Source organism: Lasioglossum baleicum, chromosome 5 (genome assembly GCF_051020765.1).
Source record: "Lasioglossum baleicum chromosome 5, iyLasBale1, whole genome shotgun sequence".
NCBI lineage: Eukaryota > Metazoa > Arthropoda > Insecta > Hymenoptera > Halictidae > Lasioglossum > Lasioglossum baleicum.
In genome coordinates, this window is record NC_134933.1 from 6,548,587 (window position 1) to 6,565,371 (window position 16,785).

The 16,785-nt window shown below is 38.3% G+C and overlaps 1 long non-coding RNA gene across 1 annotated transcript in view; it reads left to right on the forward strand.

Moving 5' to 3' along the window:
• Nucleotides 1-655: 655 nt before the first annotated feature.
• Nucleotides 656-16,785, forward strand: part of LOC143209193 (uncharacterized) — a 131,545-nt gene continuing 115,415 nt past the window's right edge. The window contains exons 1-2 of the long non-coding RNA XR_013009060.1: nucleotides 656-2,225; nucleotides 2,448-2,516. This is a non-coding gene — a long non-coding RNA (uncharacterized LOC143209193). The remainder of the gene's footprint in view (nucleotides 2,226-2,447; nucleotides 2,517-16,785) is intronic.

A 16,785-nucleotide genomic window follows, 5' to 3' on the forward strand; every position in this document is an offset into this window, starting at 1 on the left:
TTCTTCCACGTCAACTGACGACCAAAACATCGACAAAATCAACACCCTGGTGCGGGAAAATCGACGTCTGACCATCAGGAAGCTTGCTGAAGAGTGTGGGATATCAGTTGGATCTTGTCACGAAATTTTGACCGAAAAATTGAAGATGCACCGCGTTGCTACGAAATTTGTGCCATTCAGCCCTCAGAACTCGTCAGTTTTTGGACAAAAAACCCGATCATTGTTCTTCCCCACCCCCCTACTCACCTGACCTTGCTCCTTGCGACTTTTTCTTGTTCCCCAAACTCAAAGACCCTTGAAAGGAAGAAGATTTAAGACGATATTACAAAAGAAGCGTACCGGGACTGTTTCAACAAGTGGAAACACCGTTGGGATAAGTGTGTGCGTCGGGGAGGAGAATACTACGAAGGGGGCCCAGACATGTAACTTCTAAATAAAGTACATTTATTTACAACAAACCTCGTACACTATTCAGATAATGAAAAAGTCAGGTATCCAAGATTCGGATAATCGAGGTTCCACTGTGCTAGCATTTAGAACTAGGTGTTACCGATTCAGTGAATAACGATAACGCCTGACTAGAAGGACAGTCGGTGGGATTGGTCAGCCAGCAAATCATGTTTGCGCAGTAGAACTTTTGCAGTGCTAAGTTAACTGTTCCGCAGACAAGTTGACTTTCTTACACCGCGACGCGACGCTCAGCGAGCAAGCCCGCTCGCTAAAGGGTATTAAACGCCTTCCCCGTAGACTGGCCGATGATTGCACCAACGACAGTTACTATCTGGAAACTGCCACCTCCCATCAGATGGCAGGAAACAGTGAGCGACTATACAGTTAACTGTAACGCACCGACAAAGTGCATTTTCAACAGTCATCGCAGTCTCGCCTGCCCTCTACTATGGGCTCACCCTTCAGTTCATGTCACTACATAATGTCAGTCATCCTGTCGATATCAGCGATATCATTGACATGTTGCTGGACACTAATGTAATCAAGGTGATAAGAGACACCAGTGGTGTTTAACATTTTGCTGTTGACAACCCAACCATAACAATCAGATTATCAGTACATACTTGGATAAAATTATCTGGTACACAGAATTTGTTACTATAGAGATTTTCACTCACAATTTGATTGTACACTCGACTGTTATTTCAGGATTGTAAATATCTGGTACACAGAATTTGTTACTATACAGATTTCCACTCACAATTTGATTGTATACTCGACTGCTATTTCAGGTTTGCAAATATTCCACCAATTTTCTAAGAGTTCTTGACTCAGGAATAACTTTTGGATTTCAGTCAAATCTGCTTGATATTTATTATTTTCACGAAGCGAGAGCGTTCTTGATTAATTCTTGCCTTGATCCTGAACTGCTGTACAATTTCGGGGATGTTCGATCAGTTGTTTAACAAATAATTAAAAATATAAGTAACAACATACAAATAATTAAAAGATAAGTGATTGATCGTCGTTGTAAGCATAGTTGAAATAAGAAGTATGGTTGATGGAGTCTGCGGTTCACGTGATATACATAGAGAATGAACGATAGGTACAACTGTTTCATGCTGAACATTTATGTTACGAATGATGTTATAAGTCGGCAGACGATTGAACGAGTACTTCAGAATTGTGTTGTCAATGTCACTTATACGTATATGCGCGAAAGCATTGTTACAGCAGTTTACGGGCCCAACTTATAACTGACATTGGCATGGGGTTTGGCTTCCTGCCAAAGTTTGTCCTCCTGTCCTAGCTAGATGACTTGTCGACAGTTTTTCGTTATCCTACGACACCCGAAAATACTTCAGTACATAATTTGGTCGTGCGAAACATTGTCGCGCACTTGTTCATCCGTGAGAACAGCAAATTTTAATTTTTTCTAGTTTTAATGCATACGCTTTGTTACATCATGTAACTTACATGACCTGTGATGATTAATTTACTTTGACGTGTGTTAGTGCGTTCATTTTGCTCTGAACCGAGGTTTGATCGTTTCGTTGGCGACACAGTGCTCAGTTGGTTACAATATCTGAATTTGTTAAGTTGTGATAGATTTAATTTACCAGAGCCCTGACAACTTTAAAGGAAATATTTTGAAGATTAATAAATTATATCAGACATGGAAGAAGACGAGGATTACATAGAAGAACCAAGGCGGGAGAGATACAAACGTTCTAAGAAACATCATAAATCAAGAATCGAGAAGAGTTTGATAAGTAGTAAGTGACTAATATACATTGTTAAGAATAAATTAAATTGTTCAGCATGGTTTTCACATAGTTCTGGTGGACCTAGTAGATTTTATGGATGTAGTAGACACGTTTCTAATATACACTTTCAGTTAAGTTGTATCGTAAAATAAGAATACACCACGAGAACTATTGTTATCTCTGAATAGAACGGGGATAAAAATATCCATTTGCTATATTTGCTTTTTGCAGTCTGGCGTAAAATTAAAGCACGATTCAAAGGAACACAGAGCGAGGAGTCAAACGACGAATGCAGCTCCTGTAAGTAATCAACCAATTAGAAATCTTCATTAATCACTCATTAAATCGTGCGGTTAAACAGAGAAGAAACTATTGAGGATATAAAAACATTCAGTTGAACCTTCTGTAGCGATATCACGTAAAAGATATATTTTTTTTAAACAATAAATTGCAATTAATTTATTTGAAAGTCCTTGACGTACTTTTCAACGGAAGGATTCAAGAAAAAAAAAGCACCAAAATATTTGGGAGAATATCCTGTGTCCATGTTATCGGAGAAAGTTTATTTATTTCTGAAAAAATAAACAATATTAAATATTTATCGTAAATTCGCGTGATTCAAAATATGAAAATATCCATTACACGTAGTGGCAGAAAGCTGGAACTAGTAGACAAACGGTACCGACAGTAGATTAGTTCCAGAAATTTATAGTGGCGCCACCAGTGGCAATCTTGTGACGGTTGTTGATAATGTAGGTAGACGTCGATAAGCGGAATCTCCATTTTAATATCGATTAGTTGTAAATTTTGTAAAATAGTTTCGGTCTTGTTGTTAATAATGTTAATCAATATTAAAAGAGTAATCCACTTTATCGACTTCCGTCTATATTACCGACATTCACCACAAATCTTTGGAACCCGGTGTTCCAAAGTTGAAACCAGATGGCGCTATTACTTCCTGCCTAAAAGGTTTTGTTCCATGCTAAACTTGGCATGCTCTGTCTCTGTCTATATTGACAAAAGTGGTGACAGAGAAGACGTCGGGCGTGAGCATTCTCATTTCCTGTCTGCCTGAACATTCTGATATCTTCAGCCTACTTTTAGGCCCTGAAATAAATCCGTCAGAGTCATGGTTCTTCAAAGAAACTTTCGACAAGAGAAGAATGTTTCGACAATACAGTTTTCAGGGCACTTAATGACGTTGTCGAAGCCATAGTTATATCGTCGAGTATAATAATGCTTTCCAGGTCAAACCTCGAGACTTATCAATTCCAGAGCAGTCTGGCTGTTCTCCAGAGCCCTTCGCTCTTCATTTGTGTTTATTAACGTGTTATCCCAATGTATATTTACGCTCCATAATATAAATAGTAAAAAAATGATCTTTGAGATGTTCAATCTTGTAGAAACATAGAGGAACACCTTGCGGAGAAACAGTAATCTAAAAGTAACTAAACCGTGGAATAAAACTGCTTCGTGCACTATCCTGTATACGGCATTAACTTGGTTCTTCACAAAACATAAACTACTTAATTGCAAAACTTTCCTCGGACGAACGGGGCGATAAGGTATCAAGTGAAGTCATGGTTGGAGACAGCTTACACACGGAGAGGTCATTGTCGGCTACTGCGGAAGTTCGTATCAGACTTCGCGAAGCATATTGTCTGCAGATTTCAAAGTACAAAGGAAGTCGACGCCTAAGATGATTATAATCTATCACTTCACTTGCTTAATACACTCGTACTATCATAGACACGCACGAGCAAGTTCATCCTTCTCAGAAAATAGCTTTTTCATCTGGTTATTTCGTAACTCTATTCTCATATCATAATTTTCTATGCGTTGAAATTTAAAAATCCAGTCACAGAGCTTTCTTTTTCGCTAAAAGAACTCAACTCGAAGCGTTTGTAAAAATCCAACGAATTAAAATATACTTAAACAGATGAAAAGAAACAGTATAATAATGCGTCGAATTCCAAAATACCGATGTTACTTGATAGAAGTTCTCATTAAAATCGTTCCACAATTGGATATCATCGATCGCGCTTTCCACCAGTTGAAAAATGGTTTTAATAAAATTCCTCTCGCGATACGAGACATACGCAGAGAAACAGGGAGCTAGCGAGAAATTTTCTCTGAATTTTAGCACGGTGATATTTATCAGAATTTATTCAAATCTGCTTTACAGAAGAGCGGTGTGCATGCGATGATTATGAAAGTTCCAGAGAATATCTCTGTTCGGGGTGGAAGAAATGAGCGTGTACCGAATTCTTTGACGGCTACGAAACCACCGGAGAAACGAGTGCGAGTAACTTTTCGACCTCTGGACGCGTTTCAAAGGTTCCTTAAATTGGAAGCGAAGATAAGAGGAAGACAGATTGATATAATTTTGGACACTCGAAAGGCTTCGACCGCCGCTACCTCCGTAAATCGTCGAGATACAGATCGGAGTTGTTTCGAGAGTTTGTATAATGCCTCTGAACAATTTAACGGCTTCTTTGTAACAGAACTGTCTCGACTCCCGCGCACCTTCCGACTCAATTTAGTCGAAAAACAATTTCTCGCTTTTACTACAAGGTGGCTTGTTTTTAACACTAGATCTAGATGAGTCAAAATGACTCGCTCCTGACTGGTTCTTTCTATGAGAAATCTTTTTAGCGAAATTCTCTATTGAAGCACATAAACAAAACTGGTACGAAAGAAAATAAATTGTTTAATTTACGTTTTCATAAGCGCTTCATTTCAGGTTTGTAAATCGCGTAGCTCATCTAAATGAAAAAGAACGTCGCGCTTTATATTTTGCAAACGAACTCTAAACCATCGATGACTACACCGAAACCCCTTAATTTCAGGTGCGCTGCATCATATTTCAGTGTCATCAAAATCCCCGATATTCGATGCCGAAAAATGATCGGTTCTTCATGACCTACATGCTTCCGATAGCAGCGTAACGGAAGAATTGCAAGGATCCCCATAAAAAAATGGGGAATTGTAGCTCGGTGTTGTCTGGTCTAACTTACTGGTATTTTTAGTTCGGAGTGAAGTTTGCTGTAGTTGCACTTGGAACGACACACCCCGCGCATCGGTGATGCACTTTTGCAAACGAAAGGCACGCTCTTCCTTTTCTCTCATTCGGGAGTGCACGGAGCACAAGCACTTCTCTGCAGGTTCGAACGATTTCCTTTCTTCCCACCCTCGGATTCTTTTGATAACGGTAGAACCGGGAACAACAACAGAAGAAAGGGATCCGTTCGACATAAATTACGAAGCTAACGTCACTCGGGAATGTTCTCCTCGCTGGCTTGCTGGTTATTATTGCTGTTTAAGTAGATGTTTAACTATTGCGGAAATAAATTCTGTGCCATTTTACCACTTAAACGTCCTTATTGTTGTCACTTGAACAGTGCTGAAAATAAAAAGGACATTTAAAACGCGCCAGTGTCACAGTGAAAAAAATCTAGTTGCAATAATTATCATTAAATTCTCATTAAACTTTTCATAATTTTCTCCCTGTGATATTAACTTGGCGAGCTTCTGACGCTCGTACAAATTTGCAGCTTCCCGAAGCGATTAATGAAAATGGAGAATCAGGCAGAATTTCATTTTTCTGGGTCTCGCAGAAGAAGCTGTACACGCAATTAATCTGAACCGCCGCGCCGTCGCAAAAAGCTGGAGAGATATTTCGGAGACGCGTGTAAATAAATTATGATACACTGCAAGGAATTCGGGGATAGTTTCGAGGTTTTCCTTACATTCGAAATGTGCGGTTTATTCGGAACTCTAGCTTCCAGGCCATTTGTCCCACTTCCTGCTGCAAGTTATAGGAGACTAATGAAATATGTTCGAATCGCGTAGAGGACACGGTCTGGGATACGAACGTGACTACAATTATCAGTAACCATTCCAGGAATGTTTAATTGCACTTTGTTATTCTTTCTGGGAATCCGCCTGTGTCATTCAAGTTATCTGCACCGCCGAAAAATCTGCTACTTATTGAGAGAAACGGTAAAAATCGATTTCCACGTCTCATCGAGCCTTTTTCACATACATACATAGATATTGCAGATATAATTATTGTTTACAATTCATCATTCTTGTCTCACCAACCAAGTTTTGTATTTATTTGTGAATTAACCTCGAGACACACAATATTCATTATAATTTTATGGCTGAGCGGTTCGCGCAAGTATGTGCGTGTATTGGACAAGATCTGAGAATTTTTTTATTGCAGAATATGTAGATTTAATCATATTGTTGAAATATTAACAGAGTGTTGCATGCTGAACCGGTTATTGGAATTCTAAAGATGCGACCATGGAAAATTAATAAACATGTAATTCGAAAATGTATTCGATGGCCAAACGTTTCTGGCACTCTGATTAATAAATGACTAAGCTACAGCTTGTCATCAAGGTGGCGATAAAAGTTCTGTGAAAAATCGATAAATAGCATAAAAACCGATTACGAAGAGAAGGAGGAAGGCATTAGGTTCTAAACAACAGGGTGAACAAACGCGTATTAAACTCGGGGGATCGCAAGCGACGACATTCGTTGCTCTCGTGTTGTTAATCATCCCACTCCAGCGACATATAACGAGAGATAAACGATCTTTGAGCGTCCGATGTTTTTCGTAAAGATTTCGACTGTCGAGAAGATTTATCGCCGAGTGTCGTTCCCTAGTCAGCACAGATTAATACGTTTTCAACGACTGCTTTAGGCAAAATCTTACCTTGCAGATACCGAGACGTGCAGTTCAATCTCTGCGAGAAAAAGCTTCGAGGAAAAATTCATAGAATTGGACGGGGATCACGCCGAGGTCTAATCTGTGTCCAATTTTAATGGACCGAATTATGAATGTGTAACAAAGAAACTTCTCGCTTCGGTTTATCGATTTACGTGGTTTAGCCACACTATCTGCTTACAGACGACGACGTGCAGTACGGAGTTGCCAGATTAAGACTTGTCTCCTCACTCTACCTTCCCCTTCTACGACGCTATTCCCCCACCCGACACGGCCCGGTCACGTGACGTGCTTCGTCTCTGTACTATGTGTCACAATGTCACGTGACTGATTCGGTACTGGCAGAGGGTAACTGTGTTCACAATTATGGCGAAGCATAGAAACAGAGTTGTGCTAATTCAATTACATTGTAATTCAATTACGTAATTGAATTTCAATTATTCATTGTATTTCAATTATTCATTGTATTTCAATTATTCATTGTATTTCAATTATATAGTATTATAATTCAACTACGTCGTAACTGAATTACATATTTCAAACCTTTCAATTAATTCACTTATGTATTAAGTATTTTAATCAGATGTGTAATTGAAATAAAATATAATTAAAATACAGCTCTCCAAATTATAGCCCAGAACTTTGAAGAAGTGCGATATATTTTTATGTGTTTCTTTCATATATGCTTGTTTAGTGTCTGTCCGGAGTAGTTTCTATTTTATGTAATTTAATAACGAAGTATTTTATAATTGTACTCCAATTGCAATTACGAATTACATTGCAATTTAATTACAACGTATTTTATAATTGTACTCCATTGCAATTACGAATTAAGTACATTGTAATTTAATTAAATGAAGATCTGAATTATAAATTACAATGTAATTCAAATACTTCGTAATTATAATTCCCGGAGCAATTCGATTGTAATTCTGCACAACTCTGGAAACAGATTGCAGAGGAGTGTTAAAATATCAAACTCTTCAATCAACATCAACTCCATTAGAAGGTGTACATATTATCACTAGAAAAATTTTCAAAATTGAAGATCTCGATACATGATTATCATTTCTCTTTTATTAAAATCATTAAGGGAAGAAATAACGTTCAATTTGGATTCTATTTCTTGCGATCGATGCAGACAATTATTATCATTTTCATGATAATAATGATCCGCAATCTAATTTTATAATTATTTATCACGCCGTAGATTCGTCCGAATGAATGCGGTGTCCTAGCACAAGGAAAATATAAATGATTTACACTGTAAATTTTTGAAAAATTCGCGCGAAGTTCCCAGTGCGTCGTTGAATACAACCAATAGGCAGTTGCGCGTCAAACAAACACAGGCCGATTGAGAACGACCATCGGAACGTATGATCTGCGTTATACATAGTACTCGGCACGATATGGATTGACGTGTATCAAAACGTATCCGCTGGCGACCTCCAGACCGCAACTCCGAGAACACGTTTCATAGAACATGCTGAAACTTTCATATTGGTCTTTACTATGCGAACAGAACCGACTCGTTTATCGCGGGAGTATTACGCTCGGATAAAATCGACGAACCTGCACAACAAATTCGACAAATTCCAAAGCTTTGCGAGTTCTAAGAGCCGGTGTTACTAAATTTTTAATTGCACATGCTACTCATGTATTCTATCAAAGAGTATTTCAATATTTCATTGGAAAATGTTTCACAGTTAATTGCCTCGCGAAGGTAATTTAATTAATAGAACGACAACTGCACAGTTGAAATGTTAACGTTCAACTTTTTCAGCTTTACATTATTAATAGACTGCGGATTTTATGCATTTATGACAAAAATGGATACGTACAGTTTAAAACAGTGGAGGTATTAAAAAGATTTAAGGCCACCAGTCTATTAGTTTCACCTTAATAAGATAATCAAAAGAAGAATGAAATTATTATTTGGCTCCTGTGTCTTGCAATCAATGCAAACATTTTTTATTTTGCATAAAGATCCGCAGTCTAAGTATAATTATTAAATTCCTTGGTATCTAATCAATTACTACACATTTAAGTATTTTATGGGGTATTGTATCAATTTCATATCCATAAAACAAAATTAAACGGACTTCGAAAAAACGAAGTAAAAAGTGCACTAAAAAGTATGAAATAATTTACATTTAATTTATGTGAATACACACGAACTTAAATACAATACAATCTTTTTGGAGGCGGCGCAAAAATTAAAAATTTTCCAAATGACAAATGTTGCTGATTAGGATTTCATTGGAATATGATGGACTTGGAAATCAGTGGGTGGAAAGAGAAGATACATTAATATGTGAAAGCATGTAGAAGAATTTAATGATTTTCGTAATTTCCAATGTCGAAAATTTTCAATTTTGCACCGACTGCGAAAAGATTGTATTGTATTTAAGTGCGTGTGTAGTCACATAAATTAAATGGAAATTATTTCATACTTTTTAGTGCATTTTTTAGTGCGTCTTTTCGAAGTCGGTTTAATTTTTTTTATAAAATTTTTTTTTATTTCACACTATTTAGTGGAACGAGCAGAATTTGTAGAACACCGTAGGATGGTTTTTCGGTTTTATTGGTTATTTGCAATAAAAACCGCAAGGAATGAAAAAAATGCAAAATTTGTTTTCAAGGGACCAATCGGGAGACATACCCTACAAAATGCAGAAGGTTTCGTCCTGATTGGTCCATCCATCTCGGAGTAATCGGTGAACAATAGTGAACATGCATGAAATAATTCATTTTTCGCAAATAAAATCGTAAGGAATAAAAAAGTGCAAAATCTGTTTTCAAGGGACCAATCGGAAGACATACCCTACAAAATGTAGAAGGTTTCGTCCTGATTGGTTCATCCATCTCGGAGTAATCGGTGAACATACATAGAAAAAAAGGCACACACGGATCGAATTGAGTAACCTCCTCCTTTGTCGAAGTCGGTTAAAAATGAACAAAATCATGTAGGTCGGAAGAAATGTCTAATTACCGAGTTAAAATAAACTGCAAAGGGTGAAGAAGGAAGTTTGCCTGTCCGAGACATAATGAATTCGCAAATAAATAATTCGCCGGAGGGTCTCGGCGAGACGAACAGCTGGCGGAGCAGTTGACAGGTGTTCCAAAAGGCGTTTCACAGAGTACATTTATAATTCGCGACGTCGCGTTAACGGCCGGCGACTTTCTGTAATAGAATTTCGGATGCAGGCAGTGCCGCCTGGGCTAATTTCCAACGCTACCCGCTAGCCTCCTTTAATTTCTCTGATCCTGAGCGGCAAAGTCGTAGCCTACTGAGAGTCCTCTGATGGTGGCACGCCGGGTGCCCGTGGCAACAAGTTGCCTAGCAACAGTAAACCTCTTACATCCCCCGCTGGTCACGGCACAGTTGCTGACGCCACCGTTGCTGCTGTCTTATCATTCTCTCTGTTCTTTCTTCTCTGTGTACATCCTTCTGCTATCCGTGCCGCGCTCCTTCTGAAGCATAACCTTCTCGAGGATGAGGCTCTTCGCTCCCCGGGACAAGATGATTTCGGACGGAATCCAAGTCCCCGGGATTTCATTCCTTCAGGAACGAAGATCCTTCTGACCCATCTCCCGTTCCGAATATTCGGACAGATTAACTTAGCTAGCCGCTTTATCGATATTCCTCGACAGCGAACGTATTTCGTCCGGGGCCAAACTGTAAGGGGTGGTTCTGTTTCTCCGACTATGAGTCTCCCGGGAACTCTTCGCGAAAGCTAAGAGACCTGAGGGCCATTTCCGAATTAGTCTTATTTGTATCCACCGGGTGTTGCGAGTTCGTTCATTCGACCCTGCCCGAATCCGCCCGATGCGAGTTTAACTCGTGTTATTGCCCGCGCGGAATGAACTTTCGAATTCATCGGCGAGTATCTTCCGGGGTTGAACCGCGATTACGAAATTATTCTAACTTGTAATATCAATTCTAATATTATCCGGTCGGTTATTTTCGATATCTTCCTCCCAGCTGTTAATAGACTGCGGATTTTACACATTTATAGCAAAAATTAGTTGATCGGCGAACTCATTTGAAATATTTCAATATACTGTTGAATTATTTCCAGCTTTCCGCTTTTGTTGAGAAAAGAAATAAATGTCTATGCAGCTTGAAAATAATGCAATTTTCGTTTTCACAGAATTAGAGTGCATCGCTTATAAAATCGTCGACTCTACATTTACAGTAAGGAGCATAACTGATTCCACACACTTTTATTTTGTCAACTGGTCTAAATTATATACGCTCTGAAAATTTCATTTGCAATTGGTTAATTGGTTTACGAGTTATAAACGATCAAAAATGGTAAAACTTGCCACTTTATGGTACACTATAAATCACCACTTTTCAATGAAATTTTCAGAGTGTATATAATTTATACCAGTTGACCAGACACATCTTTTGAATTTTCGTTATCGGCCCAGCTAAGAAAGTTATAGAAATCAATTTTTACTATTGTTTTTCACAATTCCGTCCAAATGCATTTTTTCAACATATTTTTTACACGTCATTTACTAAACCAATTCTTCTAGCCTTACGGAGAAATTGAAGTCATTTGGTCCATTCATAAAAAAGTTGTTCCGATTTAAAGTGTGTGGAATCAGTTATGCTCCTGACTGTACGTGTACTTAATCAGAGCTACATGTATTTTCAATAAATCAGAGCACATTTATATTTGCAGCCGAATGAATTCACGTTACAACGCGATATAAACACGTTACGGGGAAAATGATTGAATTCACTAATTTTACAAAGGCATACAGACATATTAGCGTTACGGTCGGATAGTTCTGTCGGCGTGGATATCTTCCAGAAGAACGTGTTCGATGGTTAAACGTTTCTAGCACACTAATCCGAGGATAGTCGAACGCCACGCGGAGCGGGCATTGTGTTTAATGAAAATCAAATAAAGAACAGTTACATAGTGATATTAGTCGGCGAATGACGCACTCGTCCAGCCATAAAACTAGCTTCCTCGCGGAGCGTAAGCAAACTCCAATCCACCCAGCATCAATCAGTTGCATCCATTATTTGTTTTCCATCCGTTCCATTTGCAACATCCGTTTTTCGAAAAGTTAACAGCCTCCTCGGATAAACAGCGAGCACAAATACAAGAGGTATTAATACTGTACAGACTAGGATTTCCGATTCGACTGTTGGCTGTAACGTCATGGTATTTAGACCGTGCGTGCGTCCGAGTATGGCAGCGATAAAACGTGGAGAGGAGGGTGGGCGCGCGTTAGGGAAATATCTCGTTCGAGATGCGTATTTTTTTCAGAAAAATTGTTTATACCGTAGTGAATATAACAATGTTAAGATTAATTGAATGGGTGTCTGGAAGAGAAGGGTCTAATGTCAGATTTTTTCAAATTTTATGGGAGCCCTATTTTGCCAACTTTTTCAATTCAACCAACTGAAAATGAAACAGTCTGAAAGCCGAAAGACTCTTTTTACGGTTTGTTTTTATAAAGTATAAATTTTCATATTAATTTAATGATATTTTAAAACAATACTAAATTTTATATAAAATTTCTATAAATAATATCACTCCCTCACATATTTGAGAAATATTATTATATTAGATATACAAATTTTCATATTAATTGAATGATATTCTACAACAATACTAAATTTCATATAAAATTTCTATAAATAATATGACTCCCTCAAATAATATTAGATACATAAATTTTCATATTAATTTAATGATATTCTAAAACAATACTAAATTCTATATAAAATTTCTATAAATAATATTACTCCCTCAAATAATATTAGATATATACATTTTCATATTAATTTAATGATATTCTAAAGGAATACTAAATTCTAAATATATAAAATTTTTATTCTATTAAGCGTTAAAGCAAAATAAGTTCCTAATTGCGCTCTTATAAAATTTTAAAAATCTGACATAGACAATCAATTATATTTTAATAACCAATATACAGGGTGTGGCCGAACGGATGGTACGACCGAGCAGGGGGTGATACTACAAGTCAAAATAATTCGAAAAAAGGAATACATTTTTTTGTTTGACACTTCGTTTTCGAGAAAATGAAGTTTGAAAATGCAACGAATACACGTGCCATTGCATAGGAATCGCCTGACGCGTCTGACCATGATCAACCAATTCTACTTTGGATTGGTCCGATAAACTCGAACGAAAGTCGAATACGATCGCATGAAATCGACTATATTGAATGTAATCGATTAAAATCGAATACGGTCCGAGCAAATCGATTGTAATCGAATGTAATCGAATAAAGTCGTATACGATCAAATAAAATTGAATGTAATAGATTAAAATTGAATGTGGTCGGGACAAATCGAATACAATCGATTACGATCGAACACGATCGCATAAAATCGGGTAAAATCTAATAATATTGAACAAAATCGAACAGAATCGAATGGGATCGAATAAAGTCGAACACAATCGCATGAAATCGGATAAAATCAAATAACATTGAACAAAATCGAACGCAATCGAATAGGATCGAATAAAGTCGAATACAATCGCATGAAATCGACTGTATTGAATGTAATCGAATAAAATTGAATGTAATAGATTAAAATTGAATGTGGTCGGAACAAATCGAATATAATCGATTACGATCGAACACGATCGTAAAAAAGTTAAACTCGGTTTTCTCGAAAACGAAGCGTCGAACGAAGAAATGTTATTCTATTTTTTCTATAATTAATAGCATTTCTCTCGACGAAATGGCTGTTGTTAACAAAAACACAGATGCAGATACTTTTCCATTGGAGGAAAGTCCGTGCGTGCGAGAATTATTTTTGTGAGCGAAATTGTGCCCAGCCTGGTCGGATTATGGACAAGCTCCACTGATGGTCCGAGATAAAATCCATTTAGCTAAGAAATGCTCCGGAGAAAAATTCCGCGCGGCCGAAAGAGTCGACCGGCCTTCAGCACCGAATGAACTGATTATAGGGCAACGGTGCAATTTTTTCCGCTCGTCCATCCCTGATAGGGGTTTCGCCCTACTTATTCTCCGCTGAAGATATGGACGAAAGCCTGAGGCACTCGTCGGGTCGCCATCCAACCCGAAACGACACTAAATGTCTGCTTGAATTTTCGCGGGAGGACAAGTTTAAGGTTATGCAACGCGACGAATGATCATTTTCATAATTTTCCCCGGGAACACGCGACGTAGCAGTTATCCTGTCGCTCCTCGCACCATAAACCCGATACCGTGTCGATCGTAATCCCTTTTATATTGGAGCCAATCGACAAAATGGGTTCTAAATTTTTTAAGTTACGACTATTGAAATTGATTGTGTCAAATCTGAATAATAAATGTATTCCTGTCATCGTTATAAAGCAACGTGAAGTAGTCACTTTTGAAAATGATAACTTTTGTTGTTCAAACATTTTCTTGACTATCTAGCTCTTTTTGAATGAAAGTTGAAAGATATATTATGTCCGTATTTTTTATAACAATTCCACTCGTCGCTTGCCTGTTGTCCTGAAGTTGCAAATGTTTGCGCAATTCGTGCATCCGGACGAGAGCTCAGAGAAATTTAAAAAATCTAGCGATAGCAATTATAATTTTAAGCTTCCTCTAATTACATATTTATACGAAATGAAAACAACGAGGAAAACAGCAAAATAACGTGGAATCTAGAGGGATTAAGAAGCAACATTTTAAACACTAAATGCTAATGTACTCATCACCGTGGAGGATGTATCTGAAAAATTTAATAAAACTTTTTACTTAAACGAACTATTTCTCGTAGCGACGAACAAAATACTTGCACAAGATTCTCGGTTGGTCCACGGCTAATTAAATCGCTGGCTTTCTCCTTACACTCGCAGATATTGGTATTCAGCAATATCCGCGACGTAAGCGTGAATTCAGTCGAAATTAATTACCAGCCAGCAGAATACACAGAGAAATCTAATAATAATTCGAGATAAAATGCTGCGAGAGCAATTTGCAAGCTGACAGAAAATTATTTTCCGTAGATCCTATTTGAAAGAAAACTGAGAATAAATTAGGAGGATAATTGAAATGAATAAATGTATTTAACGGTGAAATATTCTCGGATAAATTGGGAAATCTGCTTTACACAGGGTTTACCAAAAATGTTGTACATCCTTGAGAGGGAGAATTCCTGAGGTCGTTTGAACTAACTTTTTCCCTTGCGAAATTGTTCTCCGCGGCTTCGTTGAGGAGTTATTAACGAAAATCGGCGACCAACCAGAGCGCAACTATTCAACGGGGCCTGTGCTCTGATTGGTTCTTGTTTCTCGTCGATAACTCCTTACAAAAGAGGATTTCCTCAAAGGAAAAAGTTACTTCGAAAAACTTTCAGAATTACGCACTTTAAGGAAGAATAATATTTTTGGGACACTCTTCAGGGATACCGTGATTGGTAGTGCGGCGAAATTGGACACGCCTCTTTCGAAATACAAGCAATGACGAGTCAACTGCATTCTATTTCGCACTGAATGCTAACATTGTAACCAGCTTGGATCCACTCGCAAGACAATCGGTCCGAAGATAAGCTTGCAATTTTCTCACGATTCCGAGCCGAATGGTACGAGGGCAATTCGATTTTCTCCCGCGACTCATTCGAAATCTATCGGCCCGTAGAACTGTAAAACGAGCATACGGTCATAAAATTGAGTCTCCCGCGTAGCGTGCATCGAATGCGTCGAATATCCAGTTTAACGCTTGTGACAGATACATTATTGGTTTAAAGACGCGGAACTTGACGGGAACTCGATACCGGACTAACCGCACGGATCCCGCAAAGAGGTTCGATGTCGCTGCTATCGCAACCTGACGCGCGACGCCGATTTTTCTAGATTTCGCCGCGATTTAATTACGAACGGGGAAACATTCCGGAGCGATAGCGGCGAATTCTAATGGGACACGTGATCGAGTCAAAATATCGATCGTCCAAACGTTTTACACTTTGATAGCGCGATCTTTTTATGAAATAGATCTTTCTATAAAACGCTGCAAGGAGAAGTTACATGAAAAAATAAGTCGTAAAGGAAGAATCATTTTTTGAAGTGAAAACCTCTTTAGGCGTAGAAATGAGTCTGATTCGTCACGCTCCGAGGTGAAACGCTACTGCTACAGTATTGGTCTGCTTTTTTTGTTTTGACACTTCGTTCAGGTATTTGGCACAAATTTTCAATAAATACCACACGAAGAACATAGTAAACAACGTTTCCTCATTTTACCTATTTATTGTCCTTAAACATTGCATATTTGCAATTATCAGCAGCGAAAATCTGTACATAAATTTCGGCTGAAACCATTACCGAGCGAAGGTTACCAAAAATTTCGGTATCACGAAAAATTCAGCTGCACCACTCGCGTACATTAAACCGACGACAGTCGCACGGATGGAAAATGTCGACATCGCGAACAAATTCATCTGCAACCAGTTGCGGAGATTGAAACGACGAGTTGGAATACGTATCCAGTATTTTTCCGTGCAGCATTACAAAGTTCCGAGTAAATTGGTGATTGCTACTTTGGGATGATTCGTTGTTCGCGATATGTTTGCCGGCAACAGCCGGCGGTAACAAGCTAGGCGCGCGAAGAAAATATGAAAAGCGGTCCTCTAGGCGCCACTCCAACAATGTCCAACCGGTGAGAATAATTGCTCGGGGATGAACTTCCCGGCACACGTGTGCTCAGCTGAACATCAACAGTGAATTTCGCGTGTGACCAAGCAGAGTTGACTTTTAAAGTATCGCGCACGTTGGAGGAAAACTTCCTCCCGAGTGTCTGAAGAGAATCGACGTGTGTTTCGCTGGTGCTGCGCCCGAGGTG